General features: G+C 39.8%; 1 protein-coding gene across 3 annotated transcripts in view; it reads right to left on the reverse strand.

Annotated features, from left to right (window-relative positions):
* Positions 1 to 20,265, reverse strand: part of CNTN5 (contactin 5) — a 987,313-nt gene that overhangs the window by 709,853 nt on the left and 257,195 nt on the right. For all 3 annotated transcript variants that reach the window (XM_034758906.1, XM_034758905.1, XM_034758907.1), the window contains one exon: positions 9,592 to 9,722. The gene's annotated coding sequence lies outside the window, so the exon portion shown is untranslated. The remainder of the gene's footprint in view (positions 1 to 9,591; positions 9,723 to 20,265) is intronic.

Below are 20,265 nucleotides of genomic sequence, written 5' to 3' on the forward strand. Positions count from 1 at the left end.
AAGGAATCTGATAATTATCTAGACCTTCTATGAGAGCTCCTATGCTTTTGAATACCCTGCTCCTGGCACTCAGGGCAAGGGCCATTCCAAAGAGAACAGGGGTGGGGCTAGCTGCCACAGCATCAGCCAATTTCCAGCTGCTGGAATGGTCCCTGCAGTCTGCTCTGTTTTATGCTGGTGACCTGGACAGTTCCTCACCAGCCTGTGATCAGGAAAACATAAAGATGGCTTTAAATGCCACATTTGCCCTCTCTCTCTGGCCTTCTTCTGTGTTCAGCTCAACCTGAATAGACAATCTGGCCCTTTATATTGCAGGAAACTGCAGGTTCTCCAAGTATCACAGAAACAAAGCTAGAGAATGACATACTGATTCAGTTTAATTTTACGGTCCTGATCCAGTTGTTCCTACTTACACAAGTAGTCCCTTTGAAATCAAAGGTAATCTGCATGTGAGTAAAGTTACAGGATCGTGTCCTTTAATATATGATAAAAATAGAACTTGGAAAGTACGTCTGAGGACTAATCTCTGCATTCAGTTACACTAATCTAACATTTTGGAATTACTCTTGATATACACCAGTGTGAGAGCAGACTATGGCTCCATGTCAGCAGAGAATTGCCATATTCAGTGACACTCCTGAATCCTATCCATCTATGTATAAAGAATTCCTATTTTGCCACTTGGCAGAATGCACTGATTCCGGATATTTGGGGTTATTTAATTTTCCCAAATTTTGACAATAAGCTGTTGGGTTTCCAGTTATGAGCACAAATCTATTTTGGATCATTGGAGATGTTTATGACAACATTATTGATGTGTGTAGCTGAAGTCCATACTTACATAAAATTGACATAATAAAAGATGAAAACCATTGAAGGGGCCAATTATGTGTGACTCTGAAAATCATTAACATTAGCTAACAGATTTACTGACGTGTAAAATGACTTGAATCAGGTAGTAATGGCAAATTTGATAGGATGTTGCATGAGAAATGCCATTCTGTAATTCAGTCTGCAACTTGTTTATTTGGTGTCAAATATTAGATTTTAGTATTAACAATGTACACATGAATTTACAATACAAACTTCATTAGTGAAGTGACAAAACACCACTACAGTACACGTTACCCCCCATCTCCCCGCAGACTATTAAGAAGGGAGTTGGACTATGGGTTAAGAGTGATTTGGTAGATAACAATGGACTGTCCCTTACATACTATTTTGTGTTTAAAATGTACAGTATCATAGGGCAGGAGCCTCTGAATTATTATTATTTTACAAATACAAATAAATAAAAATAATTAAATAATTCCTCCTGTTGCCAAGGCCACTTCTCCAATCTAGAAAAAAATATTGTCTTTAAATTAATAAAATAATGTATTTAGACCCTAATCCTCCCAACATATACAGACTTAACTTAATGCAAGCAAACAATCCCAATTACATTACAAACACAAATGTTTGCAGGACTGGGGCCTTAAATGGGGATGCAAGTCTTCAAAAATCTGGGCTAGAAAAAAAAAAAACCTCACAGGAAAAGGGTTTGTTTCATGTTTGAATTGAATAACAATTAGATTGTCAAATAGCAGGCTCAAATAGAATTATTTAATCAAAGCTTATTGATCAGAGATTAATACAGCAAGAATAGATCCATCACTACTCTTAGTGTTAGGTAAAGAGCTGGTCTCTGTGGATATGTCTACACTGCAATTACACACCTGTGGCTGGCCTGTGCCAGCTGACACAGGCTAGTGGGACTCAGGCTAAGGGGCTGTTTACTTGCAGTGAAGTCGTTCAGGTTTGTGTTGCAGCCCAAACTCTGGAATCCTTACAGGTCCTAGAGCCAGGGCTCCAGCCCAAGCCCAAACACCTATGTCACAATTAAACAGCACCTTAGTTCAAGCTCCACTAGCCTAAGACAGCTGGCACAGGCCAGCTGTGGGTGTCTAATTGCAGCGTAGAGACACCTTGTCTCTCTCTTCTTTATAACTGGTGGGATGCTGACAGTCTGCACTCCCAAACTAACTTCCCAAGCCCTTGTCCTTGTATAGTGTGTTAGATAAAGAAACTTTTTGGAGGGAAAAGTACTTTCCCATGATTAATTTACCACGTGTACTGTTTTCCTAATTAATGATGGAATTTCTTCTATGTCCTCAGTTTACCTGATTGATGAGCGAAAGGGAATCTCTAAACCAGTCATTATTAACAGTTGTGACAACCGACAGTTCTTAATGAATTAAAAACAGTTTTCAATGGGTCATTATTTCATCCATTGCAGAACCCATCTTCAACAAAAAGCATCCCTCATCAATTACCCAGTATCCCTTTTCTATCACTTTGTCTACAAAAGTATGTTATAAACAAAACCCTTTTTGTTAATTTGAAGGGTCTTTTCCCCTGGAGACTTGGATTCCAACAGACCTGGAGATGCTGAGGATAGTTAGACACAATTGGCCTTGGCAACAGGAGGAATTATTTAATTAGTTTTTATTTATTTGTATTTGTAAAACACTCAGTCACATGAAATTCCTCAATACAAGTCACATACGGGTTAAGAACTACACTTTAGGCCTTAGAATACAGACACACTCTTGCTAACATTGAGAAGATTCTGGGAGAATAGTTAATAGGCCAATTAATTTAATATAGAAGGAAAAGATGACTAAAAAGGTTAATATTTACAAACATGATAGATTTCCTGTCTTTCGCTTTCTAGCCAGGCGAGAAACACCATGGCAACAGCTCCTCTCTTGTGGGATTTTGGCACTTATACTTCTGGTTCCAGAGCACAAGATACAAAAAGAAAAGTTATATACATTTTAAAATATGAAATATTTTTAGTCCAGGTCCTGTTCACAATTTGGCTACAGGTTGTGCCAATTCTTAAGTATGAGTGGTTTTCTGCAGCAGCCATTCTCTGACGATGGGCTTTTCAAAAGTGCTCAGTGTTAGTTCAACTCTGCTCCCCCTGAAATCAATGGAACTATCTAAGGGTTCTCTGTTGCTCTGGCCCATTCCTAGTATAAAATGAATGATCCTGACATTTGGCTGGTGTGTGGATCTCAGTACGAGGAATACAGGTTGAACAGAAAGGCTATAATGTTCATCAATACTTTTATTATGAATTTCAAATTGACTGTATTTCATGAAAAATACGGAGGCCCTGCAGTGGCCAGAATAACCTCTTATTTTAAGGTTTTATAATGCTGCCCATCACGGTAATATCTGAGCATGTGCCACACAAAATAGGAATGCCACCACAACCTCAAAGACACCGTGAAGCTACTGTCTTAAAGGTTAAGATGCATAGCTCTACATTTCCCACACTAGGGGAGCTGGCAGGTGGAAAATGGACCCCTACGGGTGGTGCAGCACACACACAGCCTCTGCTTGCCTGGAAATTCCAGCTCTTGGTGCTCATTTTATTTATTATTTGTATTGCAGTAGCACCTCGGAGACCCAGTCATGGACTAGGACCCCATTGAGTAAGGTGCTGTTCAAATGTAGAACAAAGAGGAAAATTTCTGTCCCAGAGAATTCACAGTCTAAGAAACCATCTTGGGGTGAGGTGGCTCAAACAAATCCTTATTCTTTTACAGATCACATTTTGAGATGTATGAACTTGGCTTCTTGTATGTTATATGATTTATAACAGATGTGACTGGTCAAATACATCCAATTACCTAAAGTAGTATGATAAGGAAAACAAATACAATAGCAAAAAGCAGTGAACCACATGCATATATGGTTAATATGTAATACATGCTAATATTAGGCATTTCATCAGGCAGTGGTAGGGTGACCAGATATCCTGATTTTATAGGGACAGTCCCGATTTTTGGGTCTTTTTCTAATATAGGCTCTTATTACCCCCGCAACCCCCGTCCCGATTTTTTACATTTGCTGTCTGGTCATCCTAGGCAGTGGTGAGCTGTAAACAAATATATGTATGGATTCAGATTCATACATTCCAAGGCCAGAAGGGACTATTGTGATAATCAAGCCTGAGTTCCTGCTTAACAAAGGCCATAGAATTTCCCCAAAATATGTCCTAGAACAGATCTTTAGTAAAAAAATATCAATATAAGGCCGGAAGGGACATTGAAGGTCACCTAGCCCAGACCCCTGTGCTGAGGCAAGATCAATTGTGCATATGCCTCCCTGACAGCTATTTGTCTAACCTGTTCTTAAAACCCTTAAATGATGGGGATGCCACAACCTCCCTTGCAATACTATCATAATGCTAAACTATCCTTATAGTTAGAAAGTTTTTCCTAATATCTGACCTAAGTATCCCTTGCTGCAGTTTAAGCCAGTTACTACTTGTTCTACCTTCAGTGGATGTGCAGAACAGTTTATCACCGTCCTCTTTATAACAACCTTTAAGCTATTTGAAAACAATGATCAGCCCCCACCTCCCCCCCGTCCCAGCCAGTTTTCTTTTCTCAAGACTAAACATGCCCATTTTTTTAAACCTTTCCCCCTAGATCAAGTTTTCTAAACCTTTTAGCATTTTTTAGTTCTCCTCTGGACTCTCCCCAGTTTGTTCACATCTTTCCCAAAGTGCATCACCCAGAACTGGGCACAATACTCCAGCTGAGGCCTCACCAGTTCCAAGAAGAGTGGGACAATTAGCTGCCATGTTTTACATACAACACTCCTGAATGACATTCACCTTTTTTTGCAAGTGCATCACATGGTTCCCTAGTTTGCTTCTGAGAATGTCTTGTGGAGCTGAGTTAAAAGCCTTATTAAAATCAACATATACCATGCCCACTACTTCCCCCATCCACTAGATCAGTAGCCCTGTCAAAGAAATCAGGTTGGTTTGGCAATGATCTGTTTTTGACAAATCCGGGTCGGCTACTACTTATGACTCTGCTTATACTGATTGGTCTATAATTCTCTTGTTCCCCTTTTAAAGATAAGTCCTATGTTTGCCCTTCTCCAGTACTTTGCGGCCTTACCAATCCTCCATGAGGTTTTGAAGATAAATTTCTAATGGTTCCAAGATTGAGTCTGCTAGTTTTTAAGTACCTCAGAATACATTTTATCAGGCCCTGCCAATTTGAATACATCTAATTTATCTAAATATTCTTTAACTTATTCTTTCACCAGTCAGGCTTCTGTTCTTTCCCCTTTTACCACAAAAGTCTCTCTCAAGATATTTTTGACATTACCTGCTTCGGGCAGAAATTCCCACAAACAATCTCTTGTGATCTGGCATTTCGCTCTGGTTGGAACTAAATGGGATGGAGAACAGGGATACCCATAGTAAGCTTATTTTAAATAAGGTTTGGTCCAATTGGGGGGCAAAATTAATGGTTGTCTCTTATTCACAAGTACTGGTGCTCATTCTTTGGAACAATGGGCCAGATCTTCAGATATGACAGAGGCATACAACGCATACATCAGATGTGCGTGTGTGTGTGTGTAGGTGCGTGTGTGGCATGAAATTCACCTTTGCACTCTCCCAGGCCCAGTCCTAATTGCAGTCCCAATCCCCAGTCATAAATTACATGGTCAGCAAACAGCTTCAAGGCACCAAAACCATAGCTAGCGATTAGCAGCGGTGAGGGTCAACCAAGTCTTACTCACTTTTCTCCAGCTGTTGCTCTTTTATGGGAGATGGGTTAATATCAAAACCTTTATGCTGGCTCTACACTGTAGGAAGATTCCCACTTAGATTTGGGTTAACCCTCTCCCTCCCCCAGGGCAAAATACGCTGGTTTATGGCCAGGATCCTTGAGCACAATGACACAAAGCTGCTGCAGCATAACATGCCCAGGGCCGGCTCCAGGCACCAGCCTGGCAAGCAGGTGCTTGGGGCGGCTGCTCAGGAGAGGGGTGGCACGTCCAGCTATTCAATGTCAATTTGGCGGACGGTCCCTCACTCCCGCTCGGAGCGAAGAACCTTCCGCCGAATTGCCGCCGCAGATCACGATCGCGGCTTTTTTTTTTTTTGGGCTGCTTGGGGCGGCCAAAACCTTGGAGCCAGCCCTGAACATGCCTAATGGATAAATTATTAGAAATGGATATTCAATGCTAGTTCTTGAAATGCTCACATAAAACAATGACAGACTATTTCATTTGTGTGTAATGCTTTATTGGGTTTGCTTATAGCAGTTACAGAAGACAATTTTTTTTAAACTCATAGCTATGAGGGGATAGAACTTCTGGCACCTACCCAGACAGGTCACCATGAGCTGGATAATGTGACAATCTGTTATCATTAGCTCGGTTGGAAAGGTTCTGAAGACACTAGAGAGAATTAAATGACCTGGAAAACTGAGTCTATGGAAAAGTCTATTGTACTCATCTCCATTATTTCCATCTCTACGCATCACTGGGATGGTGGATCAGCATGATTTGTAGTGGTGAAAAATATAAAAGGTCATTTTTCAGTTTTCCTTTTAGCCAGGACAAACCACTGGAGGTTTGCTAATCTTCCCCACAGAATGTCTCGTTCTCTGAAGATTCTTCCATGCACTTAATATGTTAATCTTTGAAAAATCATCACGTTTGGAAGAAAGTGAAGAGCTCTCTATTTAAATAGCTAGCAAATGGTGTTTCTATTTCTGTCCTTCAGTGTTATGACTACCAGTATTTCCAGCTGTCTAAAATAGTAATGTACAATAAAATACACTACATATCTAAGTTTAGAAACTGTTTTTTGCTAAATATTGTGATTATTTTCCTTTGAATTTTTAAGGCAAGGGAAGTTTCAAAACAAGAGCATTCGCCTATTGAACCTAACTACTGTCCCCTGCAGTTTTCAGCAGCTAATATAGAGGGAGGCTGTTAAAAGGGACTGACATACAGTATTCTCAAATATACTTTGATGGCCACTGAAGTCTTCTTTTTGTGGGTTTTTTTACACAGGTAATAATTTTACTGTTTTGTCTGGGCAATTGGTTTGACATGAAGGGACAGTCTCTGATGTGCCCCAGCTACTGTCTGTGCATAGCACCAGTGTATGTGACAGTTTCAGCTTTAAGAGGAGTCCCCAGCATGAGGAGGAGTCTCATGTGGAGTAAAACCACAGCGGCAGCTAAGCTAAGCACCCTGAGTCCCCAGTATATGTAGCAGAGGAAAGGAGGCAAGGCCAGGGCATTCTTATGCCTCAGTGATCCCTGGCTGAAGGGAATGACCTTTGGAGGCCATGGGCAGGCAGTATAAAGTAGAGGAGCCCAAAGTCTGCTATACTTCACATTGATGAATGGGGTCAATGCAGAGCAAATGAGGATCAGAGAGTCAAAAAGGTGGTTCAAAGCCTTCCTTACAGACCCACTGCTTGGCACGGGTCAGTACCTATCCTGAAAACCTGCCAAGATGTAGTTTTCCCTCACATCAGTGGAAGCAGAAGCAATGGCAAAAACAACACAACAAAATAATCTCTTTCTTTAAGTGGCAAATTGGAAATTTATGTTTCATCCTCAGTAGAACTAAAAGACGTAACCAAAAAATGAAGTCAATGTGGTACATGGAGTGTCAGGATCTGGTCTCTATTGTCTATATTATTACATAAGAAAGGAGGCATAGTAGTGCAAACCCAAAATACCGTACCTAGAGCTGGGCAACCCAAACCACAGAATCCAAACACACACCTAATTCTGAATCAGGTCCGATCCAGATACTCATTCATCTAGTTTGTATCTTTATAATGGGCAGAAATCCTAGATCCAAACACTCTCAAACTTTATAGGAAGTTTAGAGATAAGGTCTGTAGCTAAACATATGGACACGGTGAATTTAAAATACTGCACAATATTATTGGTGAGCAGCAGTTGTTTTCCATTTCATTTTTTGTGTTGGTATCAAACTCCTCTTACTAGCTATAGTATATTGCACTTTGCATTAATATTTAAGAGAGGGAGAGAGCTTTTCACTTTGTAGATCATGGGAATCATGCCATGGGTGTAAATCTATAAAAATGTACTGATGCTGGCAACTTTCCAACAATATACATTCTTTTTGAGAGGGCTAAGTTAGTGATGGCTGTCCCAGTTGCCATCAAAATGTCTGCTTCCCAGGATCTCAGGCTGGCACTCCTTTTAATATATAGATTATCCTTCAATAAATCTCCTCCTGGTAGTAGGGCTAGTATGCAGAATGAATCTTCAAGTTAAACTGTCCATCTTTCAGCTGAAAGCTTTTAGTGGTTGCAACAACAGATCAGGTGCAAGAAAATGAATGAAATTGTATGGTATTTAAAGTGACACTGTGAATCTACTCTTGGTGGGTTCATCAGTTCTAATTCAGTTATGTCTGTTTGGAGTGCACCGTCTGTCTCATTTATTTCAATAGCTTTCTATTCTTCCAATGTAATTCTCAATTAGTTGGGTAGGCAGGTAAAACATCTGACATTACAACAGTGAACTATGCACTTCCAAATCTATTTGCACAGGCATGTGTTACACTTTAACAAGCTCCTTATCCCCAACCTGGAACTATGGTTTATTAATAGGTCAGCATAAAGGTTCTTCTCAAAAATTAATTAGAGGCATTTTGAACTACATGAACATAATTCATTCTGCTGGTGAATGATGAAGTACACCAGTTAACAGGTAACCATAGACATTTACTCTTTCATTCCATTTCCATCTGCTGATGCTTCCTCAATAAATGTAAATTGGATATCCATCATCCATCTGGATAATGAGCATCAGATCCAAACGTCTCTTATCTACAGCTGTTGTACTGCATTGCTTTGCATTGAATTAGGCTGTTAGCAAGCACCATGCATTTGACCTGTTCATTAATGCAGTATATTGTATTTACCTGAATATGTAAGAAAAATCACCAGAACTTAATTTCAGTATGCAAGAGGTTTGCTCCTGTATATATTAAACACACATATAAATACACAAATATACACACACAAGTATATAACATATGAAAACAAACACACAATTCCTGTGGGCTTAGGTGAAATTTCATAAATGATATGGGCCTGAACCAAAGTGCTTTACCTGAACATTTCCCTCTGGGTAAGGTACGATCTGAATCCAAACTTTGCAGCTGATTCCCATCATCTCAATAATAGAATGAACGAAAAGCCCAGGTCCAACCACATTCAGACTCTTGGAAAGTTGAGACGCCAATATAAACTTGGTGCCTCAGGGCTGTCTCTAATAGTCTTCAGTAACTGTATTTAATAATCAGTTGCTATTTAACATGTAATTGCAGTCTTATTAAATTTGAACAAATAACTGTTTAATGAACAGTTAGATGGATGTTACAACAATTAAAATGTTACCAATACATTTCCAATAAGTAAGTGGTATTAATTTCTATATGCCAATTGTCTATTCTTACCATAACAAGTCTAAACCTTCCATAGGATTCAAAGTTCCCAATGAAGTGAATGAGAATATTTTTTAAATGCATATTTCCCCGGCAGGCGCGATCAACTTGTTCAATCTAAATTTACCTCATTTAAAATAACTGTTCTATACATTGCTCCCTCTGACCATTGGATTTCTGATGGCAATAGTCTCAGTGACTGGCTTCAGTTTGGCAAGTACATGAATGCTTGGGCTCAGCACACTAACACATTTGAAATAAACTTGGTTTAAACATCCACTATACCTGAATTCAGCTATCAGCTGTATGGACAGTGCCCTCAAAGGGAAATGATCTCAGCAGATAGTCCTTGTATGAGTGAAAATTGATGAAGACAAGATGTTGAGTTGAGTCAAAAATTAGTCCTTTCAGGTAATCTGTTGAACAGAAAAAAGTATATTATGTTATATTTGGAGTTTTCCATCATCTAATCTCTCTTTTCATATGGAGATTGTCAGCTTTGTTATTTGACTTTCCACTATGACATTATTCCTGATATGATCAGTTAATGTTAATTCTACTCTGGGGGTCAGTAAGATCCAGGTGGCATCTCCCCTCCCCCTGTAGTCTTGTGGGGTGGGGGGGGGGAGTGGATACAGAGAACAGCTAGAAGAAACAGAAGCAGACAAAGCAAAGAACTTTTTTTACTTTTGACATTCCAATGAAAACTGTCGGATGTTCTGACTCTCTCTCTCCGTGCTGATGGGCCATGTGCTCTAATCCTCCACCTTCCTGATCTCTTCACCTCAGCTTCACTCTACAGTAGCATCTCCTTACACTCTTCTCCCCCCACTCTGCTTTTCCTTTCCATGTAGCTCCTGCCCACTTAACTACCCCCGGTCACCCCAAAAAACATGGGACTAACACGACATTTGCCACCATCACATTGCTTGCTCTGCTTATGTGTTAGATTCCTGCCCCTATCCTATGTCTGTCTTGTCTATTTAGACAGTACACTCTATCACTGCCTGGTACAATGCAGCCCCATATTTAGCTGGCCCAAAGACCCTGCCAATATACATATGTTAAATAATAATACTCAGACATTATATGTTGGATATTTGGGTGTATTTTTTGAGAGCTGTATTCCTCTGTCCTTTTCCTAAAGTAGCTTGGGCCTTTTTTGGTGACCCCTTGCAGATAATATATAAGTACAACAGTTGCTGATTATTTTGGTTTCAAATACCTGGTTTAGGATACCCTACTCTAACCACATACCCTTGTGGCTTCATATAAGCTCCCTGGCCCAGGAAGAATCAATGCCACAGCAATGAGTGTCAGGCCCTTAGCTCAGGGCACAAAAAACTTAAGCACAATAACAGAGGAGTTTCTCTGCCTCACATAGGCTACAGTTCCCAAAAGCTTTTCCCTCTCTCACCCCTTGCCCTGTCCCATGGAGTCCCACAGGAGGCTTTCCACTCCTTGGGGTTCTCATTCTCCAGACCATCTGTCTGGGAGTCTTCTAGTAACTAGGATAATTCCTCTGTTTAAGGACCTGCTACAGAAGGCTATTTACTCCCTGTAGTTCCTTAGCTTAGCTGAGCACTTGCTGGCCTTTATAAGGACCAGCTGCTCTTCAGGCTATCATCTGACCCTTAGCCCCACAGCTTTAGCTGGAAGGCACATGGAATTGACCCCATCTCTTAAAGGAGGCACTTTGTTGTGGGGAGAAGGATATGCTATTATCAGCACAGACACAGAAATCCTTTTGGAATAGTGCCAGATTACTTATCTACCTTGAAAAACAAAAATCTACTTAGTGTAAGTTTTTATCTTGTCTTCTTACCCTATTATATATCTACACCCACACAAACACACACACACTTTAATCTTGCTTCATTTTTAGTAACTGCCTTAAGAAGAGATGGAACACGTGTTTTTGTTCATTAATGAGCCACAAACTTCTTTTCAGAAATAAACTTTTGTTGAAAAATTAAAACAAAAACAAGCAAGCACAAAAGAGTAACCTTCAGCTCTGGCCTGAATGTCACCATCACTGGACACATTAATGGAAGAAACCCACAGTTTGTAAAAAGTTGTCAGCTGATAGAAACATCTGCTGATCACTGATGTCTGCAGAAAGTGTTCTATACAGTAGATCTCGGTAATTAGAATGAAACAATAAATCATGCTTTTCACTTTCACAGCCTAGTAATCCAACGGTTGCAACATATTTCACAAACATTTGTTAATACAGCCTCACAACAGCTCAGCTGCAGACTCTACACCTCCCTCCTTCCCCAAGCCACAAGTCTATTGGTGTTATGGAGTAAACAGGGAACTGAGAGGGGAAGGAGGTGGAGGAGCAGAAATCCACAGACAGGCTATATGGCAAGAGTCTTGCTCTGCACTGCTGGGCAGTCTCTCATGGCAGCATGCAAGCCTAGTATCCATGTTGACTTGGCTCACCACTTGCAGCTTTACTCTGTGACTCTCTGGGGAGGGTGGGGAGAAGGTGTCACAGAGTGCTAAGTTGACAGTTAATGCAGCTTCACATCTCTTTATCATAGTCTGTGATTTATCTCTGGGACAGTCTGGAGGTAGGATACTTCTTAGTGCAGTTTCTGCCCTCCCACACAAACACTCCTGCCCCTGACACTTTTTCTTCACATGCCTATTTGACAAAGTGGGAAAGGCAGCCTCAAGGAGGATGGAGGAAACTCAGTTAGCTCCTTCACCTCTCCATAGGAACCCAATAACATTTTCTCTGTGGATTCACTCCTCTCCACGTCACGCACCAGCTGGGAAGATATAGGTTGTGGGGATACAACTCTCACAGTATCTAGATGCCTTTGAATTGCCCACAGTGGAGAGTGCTCTAGCCACTGGGCTATGGGACTTGCCTCTTGAAGCTGTTTCACTGTATGTAAATATTCAAATAGTCATTAGGACAAAAGAGTGAAACTGTGGGAGATCCAAGTTCATGTCCATGTGCTAATGATTAATTATTTGTACTCAGCAGAGCTGCTTCAACTGGAGAGATTGGGACAGCCTCCCCACTGTATACCCCACAGGCAAGTGGCTAAGGCAGCACTCCCTTACAATATAGTTGGAGTTCAAATCCCTTCTCCACATTAGGTGAGGGGAGCAACTGAACCTCGATCCCAGCTGAAAGTCCTAACTAGAGGGCTAAAGCTTAACAAGAAGGATCCTCCTCTTGCCATTGTGAATCCGGCCCTTGAAAATGCCCAGCAACAAAATGCTCCAGTCAAATGAAATGTTTTGTTAGGCCCCAAAATGGAGATTTTTCAATTCAACAATTTTTTTCAGAATGTGCAAATCTGATTGAACCCAAATCAAATTTTATTTCTAGTTTTTCAGAACTGCCAGTGAATTGAAAAAAAAATCAATTATTTGCATAGGTCTAGTTACACTTGCTTAAAATATTTTATCATCCTATCTACTGATATCAAAAGTCTAGGAAAAATGTAGTAATCCTTTGAGGGAAGTCTGGGACTGTAAGTGGAGTTCATGGCAAACAAACATGCTGCTGAATTCAATGTCTACTGAAATGTTTTCGTAATAAATGCCTAGTAAAATAATGAGTAGGCGGGAGGGGTGGGTGGTTTGGATCCTTGAGTTTAGATTCCTGGGTGCAATTCAGAGCCACTTCTATTCTCAAGACAGCCATCTTAACCAGTAACAGAAAAAATATAAAGATAGACATCTATAGACAGTAAGTATATTCAATTCTAATCAAGGTTCTGAATGTGCTAGGTTCTTCATCATGCTGTAACAAATTCTGTATCAAGGCTCCCTGAATATTGTGTCACACGAGTGCTGCATTCAGTAGCAGACTGTTAATTTTGTGGTAGCCCAAGTGGAAAACGAGTCATAGAGAGCAGTTATCACTGAATTAGATATTAATATGAACAACACAATCAGTACTAGAATCGTTAATTCAATAAACTCTGGTGGGTTTTGCATTTTTTTTCTCTCTCCATAGATCACAGAGATGTTCAGCAAACTGGAAATTTCACAAGTCAGGTGCTGTAGTCTGGTTGCCAAATTTATGGTCAGTGTGCTCCAAAAGCGATAGTTCTTCCTATCTTCTAGGATAGGATTCCAATGCCACACCCCTCCAACCACACTGCCTAATGGTTGGTAACTTGTCCTCACCTCCTTCAGCATGGTTTGACAGGAAGAGGTGGAGGCATCCTTTAATTTATTATTTCCTTTCACCATGTGATCCAAATATCAGATTATTATTATCAATTATTAATTATTATTTATTGGCTGCGCTAGAGCACTTTTCACCAGTAGATCTCAAAGCACTTTACAAAGGAGGTCAGTACCGTTATCATCTTTTGTACACATGTGAAAACTGAGTCACAGAGAGATGAAGTGAGTTGCCCAAGGTCACCCAGAAGACCAATAGCACAGCTTAATGGAGGTGAAGTTTTTAATGAGCCTCTCCCTCAACCTGCATGATCCAATGACTAAGCAAGAGTTTGGTAGACCAAAGGGACAGATTTTGGTAGGACAAATTCTGCAGTGGGAGCTAATTCCCAAAGTTATCTCTGCAGCTGCAGACACACAGATTCTAATTTGAATATATTAAGAATAAAATCTAATTAATTACATTAAATTTAATAAATAACCCTCAATGCTTGAATGTTAATCACATGATGTGGAGATGGTTACAGGTGACATGTCTTTTGGCTACTGTTTTCTGCTTCTCTGGGGTCAGCACAGTAGCCTCCGGGTAACAAACAATACAACACTGTACGCATGGTTTGGGATTTCAATCCTCTAAATCAAAAGCTAACACACTCAACCTTGTTACTATGGCTAGTCACACATTTTTCTGTGCATCCTGTATCTTGTCAGAATCTTATCTCCCCTAAGCCCACTGTCAGGGAACCAATCTCATTCTCTAACACAATAAAGAAGGGTGGGGGGGAATCATGAGAGAGAAAGTTGGCTAGAGTTGTTATTAGACTTCACTCCCACTGGATCTTAAAACTCTGTGACAGGAACGTGCTGCTGCACCTTTCTACTGAGAGAGCTGCCACTCCTGCCACCTCTGCTGCTGCCGCTGTCAGTAAAATAACACCTCCTGAAAACCAGTGTGGTGTCATTGCTGGTTGCCAAAAGTTAATAATCATCTTGTGACAAACTCCTCTGAGGTAGGCTCCTGTTATAGCTGTTTCCTTGGATTTAGCTTAATTGAGGCAAGTACTTGTTTTCAAGTCACATTAATGGAATGTGGGTTTTGTTTTTTTTTTTTTTTTTTAAGACACAGATGAGTTTTCGCAGATGTGTGTCACTTTGCAGTGGGAAAGTTAGGGATGTGACTAACGCAGTTTTTTGGATTCATCTGGTACCAAATAACATGGATCTGTATCCAACGGAAGCTGAATATGCATCCTGTTTACCAGGAGGCCTGGAGAATAGCCACAATCTAATGAACTGAGGCTAAATGCTAGTTCAGCTGTGTTGGCTCTGCTCAATTTTACTTACTTCAGCGTTTCCAGAGTGCACAGCTCAATAACAATGTAATAAATTTCTACTGCGCATTCTATTTGAAACGCTCAAAGTGCTTTACAACTATCAATGCAGTAGGAGTCAAAATTGAGACACCCAAAGTTAGACCACGCCTTTGAAAATGTGAGTCTAAATGATTTCCCAAAGCCAGGCAGTGAGTAACTGTCAGAAACAGTAGAACTCACTAAATCTTTCCCCAAACTTCAAATAAACATCAGTGTCTTTTATGCCCTAAGAAAAAACAATATTAAACAGATGCATCTTGTACCATGTCCTGCAAGTCACCAAACTCTGATCCCAAGAAGTCATACATTCCAGAGCAAAGGGCCCTCCACCAAAAACACTCTGCTGCCCTCTCCCAGGAATTCAGCACTGAGGACAGCAGGAGCATTCCAAACAAGTACAACTGTTGGAATAGGATGTAGGCAGTTTCTGGAAATAGCTGGTTCCCAGTCCATTCAGGTTAACATTGTCATTGTTTACAAACAAACAAACAAAAAAGATATATAGTCTGTGCTGTATCCTAACACTGCTTTATGTTAGGTACACTGAAATCTAAGTCTGCCTTGAAACTTAAAAATCATCTTTTTTTTTTTAAGATAGGATACCACTTATGATAGGCTGAGATTTCCCATAAATGAGGATTATCTTTTGAGTATCTGGGATGCTAACACAGAGCAGTATATCATGTTTAACAATTAACATCAATATTTATAACACTTATGTACAGCAAGTTGAATCACATTAAGAAATAGCAAAAAAAGCCACAGTAGATTTATTATGAGAGATGAACAGCAGCAGCAGGTCGTCTGCTTAAAATTCAGATTGCAGCCCTTTTGAAAGGAAATGCTGCTTTAACTAGCTTCTTGCTTTTAAACCAAAAGGCTCATGGTTCTTAAAATTTCATCCTGTTACTCTAGCCAGGCCAGTAAAACGTACTTGTGGACTTTGGAAGGGGAGATATGGGGCAGGTGAAACTATACGTTTATGTGATTCTTTCATTATTTTTCTATCTACCCTAACTGGTATTTCAAGTATTTGAGGATTGGGTTTTGAGTCCTTTCAAGGCCTAAAAGTTTAGGTATACCAGCTGCCAACAAAAATATTGTAGAATGTGAAGAGTATTAGTTGCAAGAAGCTGGATTTAAAGTAGTTGCAGCAGACTGGGTACCTACAGTTAATATACAAATTTGCAAAACACTGATGAATCTCAAGGTGGACAACTGAGATGCATCTGACTCCTAGTCAAACTTTCTATGAGTTCAGCCATCTTGAGATCAAACATATCTTCTTTATATGTATCTGTGTCTGGTGGTGATTTCTTTTAAAATGCTTCAGTTACACATACACACTATTACAAATATATTGCACATGGTGAGTACATTTAATTTTTTCCATGCATACAAACAATGACTTTATTACACCACTTATATATGCACAAATCAAAAGCTGACAAGTGGAAAAGATATGTATAAAAACGTGAAAGGAACTTGGCTTTATGATGAACACACATATGACTGTATTTGGCGTTAAGTTAGAACGCGCATGTAACTAGAGCGCTACCAGAAGCTGATATCCCCCTATTTGAAAACTTGAAACAGCAGAGACCAGAAAAAAAGCTAACTATCATTATTCAATGACTCCTGCAGAGAACCCTCATACAAACCCTGAGGTAAATATGAGTATCCTAGAAGAGTTCCTGAGAGCCCTTACCTACCCGAACAGGTCCTTACTCCTGTGAGAAGTCCTATTGACTTCAAGGGTTTTAGGAACATCAATGAAGGTTAGTCAAGATCATCATACTGTGATAGCAGCCGTAAATAGTATATAGATGTAGACAGCTAGGATAAGATACATTAGACTGCATTAGATCTAACCAACCACAAGGACTATACTTGATGCAGTCTCATTACTACAGCAACACATTGAGTAAACCACTATCTTTCTAACTCCTGAAGTAATTAAATCACCACAGAGAAGAATGATTGAACAAGTCCATATTCATATCGAGATAACATTTTCTCCTGCTTTCCTCTATTTCAGAAGACAGAGGCATTCTTTCTGAATGTTTAGTTATTGTACTTTAATGTTTAGATAGATAGATAGATAGATGGATAATCTCTGTTATAGAAAAAGTTAAATATTTGTGAAGTCAAATGAATTTCAAGTCAAATAACTTTCTAAAACAGAGAGAAATGGATTTTGATTTTTTAAATACATTGTAAATTTCCTGCTTAGATAATTCTGTCTATCCGAGTACAACTCTTCCATTGGAATAGCATTACAGCCATGCAAGTTCTGCCCTGGAAGGAATTTCAGACAGACCAGTTCTGTTATATGAATGAAAACAGGAGGTGTTGAAAATTACATGGTATAAAGCTACAACATTTTCTGTGACTTTTTAATTCATATATAATTGCTTTTTCATTACCTCCGGTGCTTATGTAAATAAAAGGAATTGGAACCAGGGTTCAGTACTAAATACCTCTTCAGAGACCTAACTTAAAAGGTGTCAGATTTAGCTTATACTTCCTGTTTTGACTAAGCCAGCTGTGACTTGAAGGAGTGCCATGAGACAGGCTTGTTGTGATGTTACACCTATTTATCTTCTCTCCTTTCACTCTCCCAATGGTTAGATCAAATCCTCTGAATTTACAACTCATTCTGCTTCTTAGACTACAGGATAAAGAAAGCAGTAGAGCAAATTCAAGTGCTTTCTCACTTAAATATCAGTAAATCTGAGATATACAGCAAATATCTCACAGCTAGGTTCAGGGCTGCATTAATTATTACACTGGTCTACAATTTTTGAGAAGTCGTCTGCTTCAGAGATAAAATGTGCTATGTATTATGTATTTTGATGTGCTGAATTCAAATATGACAATTAAAACAACTGATTGGCTACTGTTTCTAAGCTATTTAAGTTTTTACATTTTATGTCTATGTATATTGTGTAGATAGTAGAGTTTTAATCATAAATTGTAAACCTAGGTCTTTTCATGTGTTTATGGTTGCTTTACATGATATTTCACCTGTCCTGTTTATGTAACACTTTAAAAATCAGCAAAAGGGTTATATAAATAAAATTTATTATGAAACAAAAGGCAAAAAACTATTATGTACATAGTTTAGTCCTATTCAGTGTCTACTCGGCGCTTCTTGGCTTGTCTCTTGCATTTATTAAACGGAGCATCTCTTGTCACTGTCCAGCAATAGTTTGCAAGCATTGATGGGCTCCATTTGCCCTGATAGCGTTTCTCCATTGTTGCAATGTCCTGGTGAAATGGCTCGCCATGCTCGTTGCTCACTGCTCCGCAGTTCGGTGGAAAAAAATCTAGATGAGAGTGCAAAAATGTATCTTTAGTGACATGTTGCAACCAAGGCTTTTGTATGCCTTGAGGAGGTTTTCCACCAACAACCTGTAGTTGTCTGCTTTGTTGTTTCCAAGAAAATTTATTGCCACTAACTGGAAGGCTTTCCATGCCGTCTTTTCCTTGCCACACAGTGCATGGTCAAATGCATCATCTCGAAGAAGTTCACGAATCTGAGGACCAACAAAGACACCTTCCTTTATCTTAGCTTCACTTAACCTTGGAAATTTTCCATGGAGGTACTTGAAAGCTGCTTGTGTTTTGTCAATGGCCTTGACAAAGTTCTTCATCAGACCCAGCTTGATGTGTAAGGGTGGTAACAAAATCTTCCTTGATTCAACAAGTGGTGGATGCTGAACACTTTTCCTCCCAGGCTCCAATGACTGTCGGAGTGGCCAGTCTTTCTTGATGTAGTGGGAATCTCTTGCACGACTATCCCATTCGCAGAGAAAACAGCAGTACTTTGTGTATCCAGTCTGCAGACCGAGCAACAACCTTCAAATCTCCACAAAGCTGCCACTCATGTTGATCATAGTTTATGCACCTCAAAAGTTGTTTCATGTTGTCATAGGTTTCCTTCATATGGAATGCATGACCAACTGGAATTGATGGCAAAACATTGCCATTATGCAGTAAAACAGCTTTAAGACTTGTCTTCGATGAATCAATGAACAGTCTCCACTCATCTGGATCGTGAACGATGTTGAGGGCTGCCATCACACCATTGATGTTGTTGCAGGCTACAAAATCACCTTCCATGAAGAAGAATGGGACAAGATCCTTTTGACGGTCACAGAACATGGAAACCCTCACATCACCTGCCAGGAGATTCCTCTGCTGTAGTCTGGAGCCCAACAGCTCTGCATCACTCTTGGGTAGTTCCAAATCCCTGACAAGGTCATTCAGTTCACCTTGTGTTATGAGGTGTGGTTCAGAGGAGGAGGATGGGAGAAAATGTGGGTCCTGTGACATTGATGGTTCAGGACCAGAAGTTTCATCCTCTTCCTCGTCTGACCCAAGTGAGAATGATTCTGGTGCATCAGGAACCGGCAGTCCTTCTCCGTGGGGTACTTGGCGTATAGCTGATGGAATGTTTGGATAATGCACAGTCCACTTTTTCTTCTTTGACACAAATTTCCCAACTGGAGGCACCATGCAGAAGTAACAATTGCTGGTATGATCTGTTGGCTCTTTCCAAATCATTGGCACTGCAAAAGGCATAGATTTCCTTTTCCTGTTCAACCACTGGCGAAGATTTGTTGCACAAGTGTTGCAGCATATGTGTGGGGCCCACCTCTTGTCCTGATCGCCAATTTTGCAGCCAAAATAAAGGTGATAGGCTCTCTTAACCATAGTGGTTATACTGCGCTTTTGTGATGCAAAAGTGACTTCACCACAAACATAGCAGAAGTTATCTGCACTGTTCACACAAGTACGAGGCATCTCTGCTCACTTTGGCTAAACAGAAATGTGTCCCTTTGCAAAATCAAACACTGACAAATAAGAGAGCATGATACTGTATGATTTCTAGAGCTGATATAGGGCAATTTGTTCAGCAGAGTGATGTAAGCTTCATTATGATTGCATCATCCATGACTTCTAGGAATAACATGATGCAATTCATATCATGTATGACGCAATACCAGTTTCAGATTGCATCATTCATTGTTTTGCCTAAAAAGCAAGTACTGTCCAAACCCAGTCAGATTTATTCATAGATCCAGTCAAAGATGTATTTTAGTCATTTCTGGTTTAAACTGAGATCCCTTCCCTTTATAACTCACTTATCCTCCGCCATTCCCAAGTCAAGGGTCGTATATACTGACCCAATAGCATACCTTGAAAACTAGAGCCAATTAACAATTTTAAGCATCATTTTCATTCTCAGTGACCCAGAATTAGTAAAGTTTGACTACATTTATTTCAGAAGCATTTTGGCTGTAGAGCAGTGTTATTGATTATGTATGTCTCACAGGAGTAATCCAAGATTTCTTGCTTTGTACAAGCAACAACTGTCTTAATTTATTTTTAATGGAAACCAAATTGTTAATACAGTGGTATG

Source organism: Trachemys scripta, chromosome 1 (assembly GCF_013100865.1).
Source record: "Trachemys scripta elegans isolate TJP31775 chromosome 1, CAS_Tse_1.0, whole genome shotgun sequence".
In the NCBI taxonomy this organism is placed as follows: Eukaryota; Metazoa; Chordata; order Testudines; family Emydidae; genus Trachemys; species Trachemys scripta.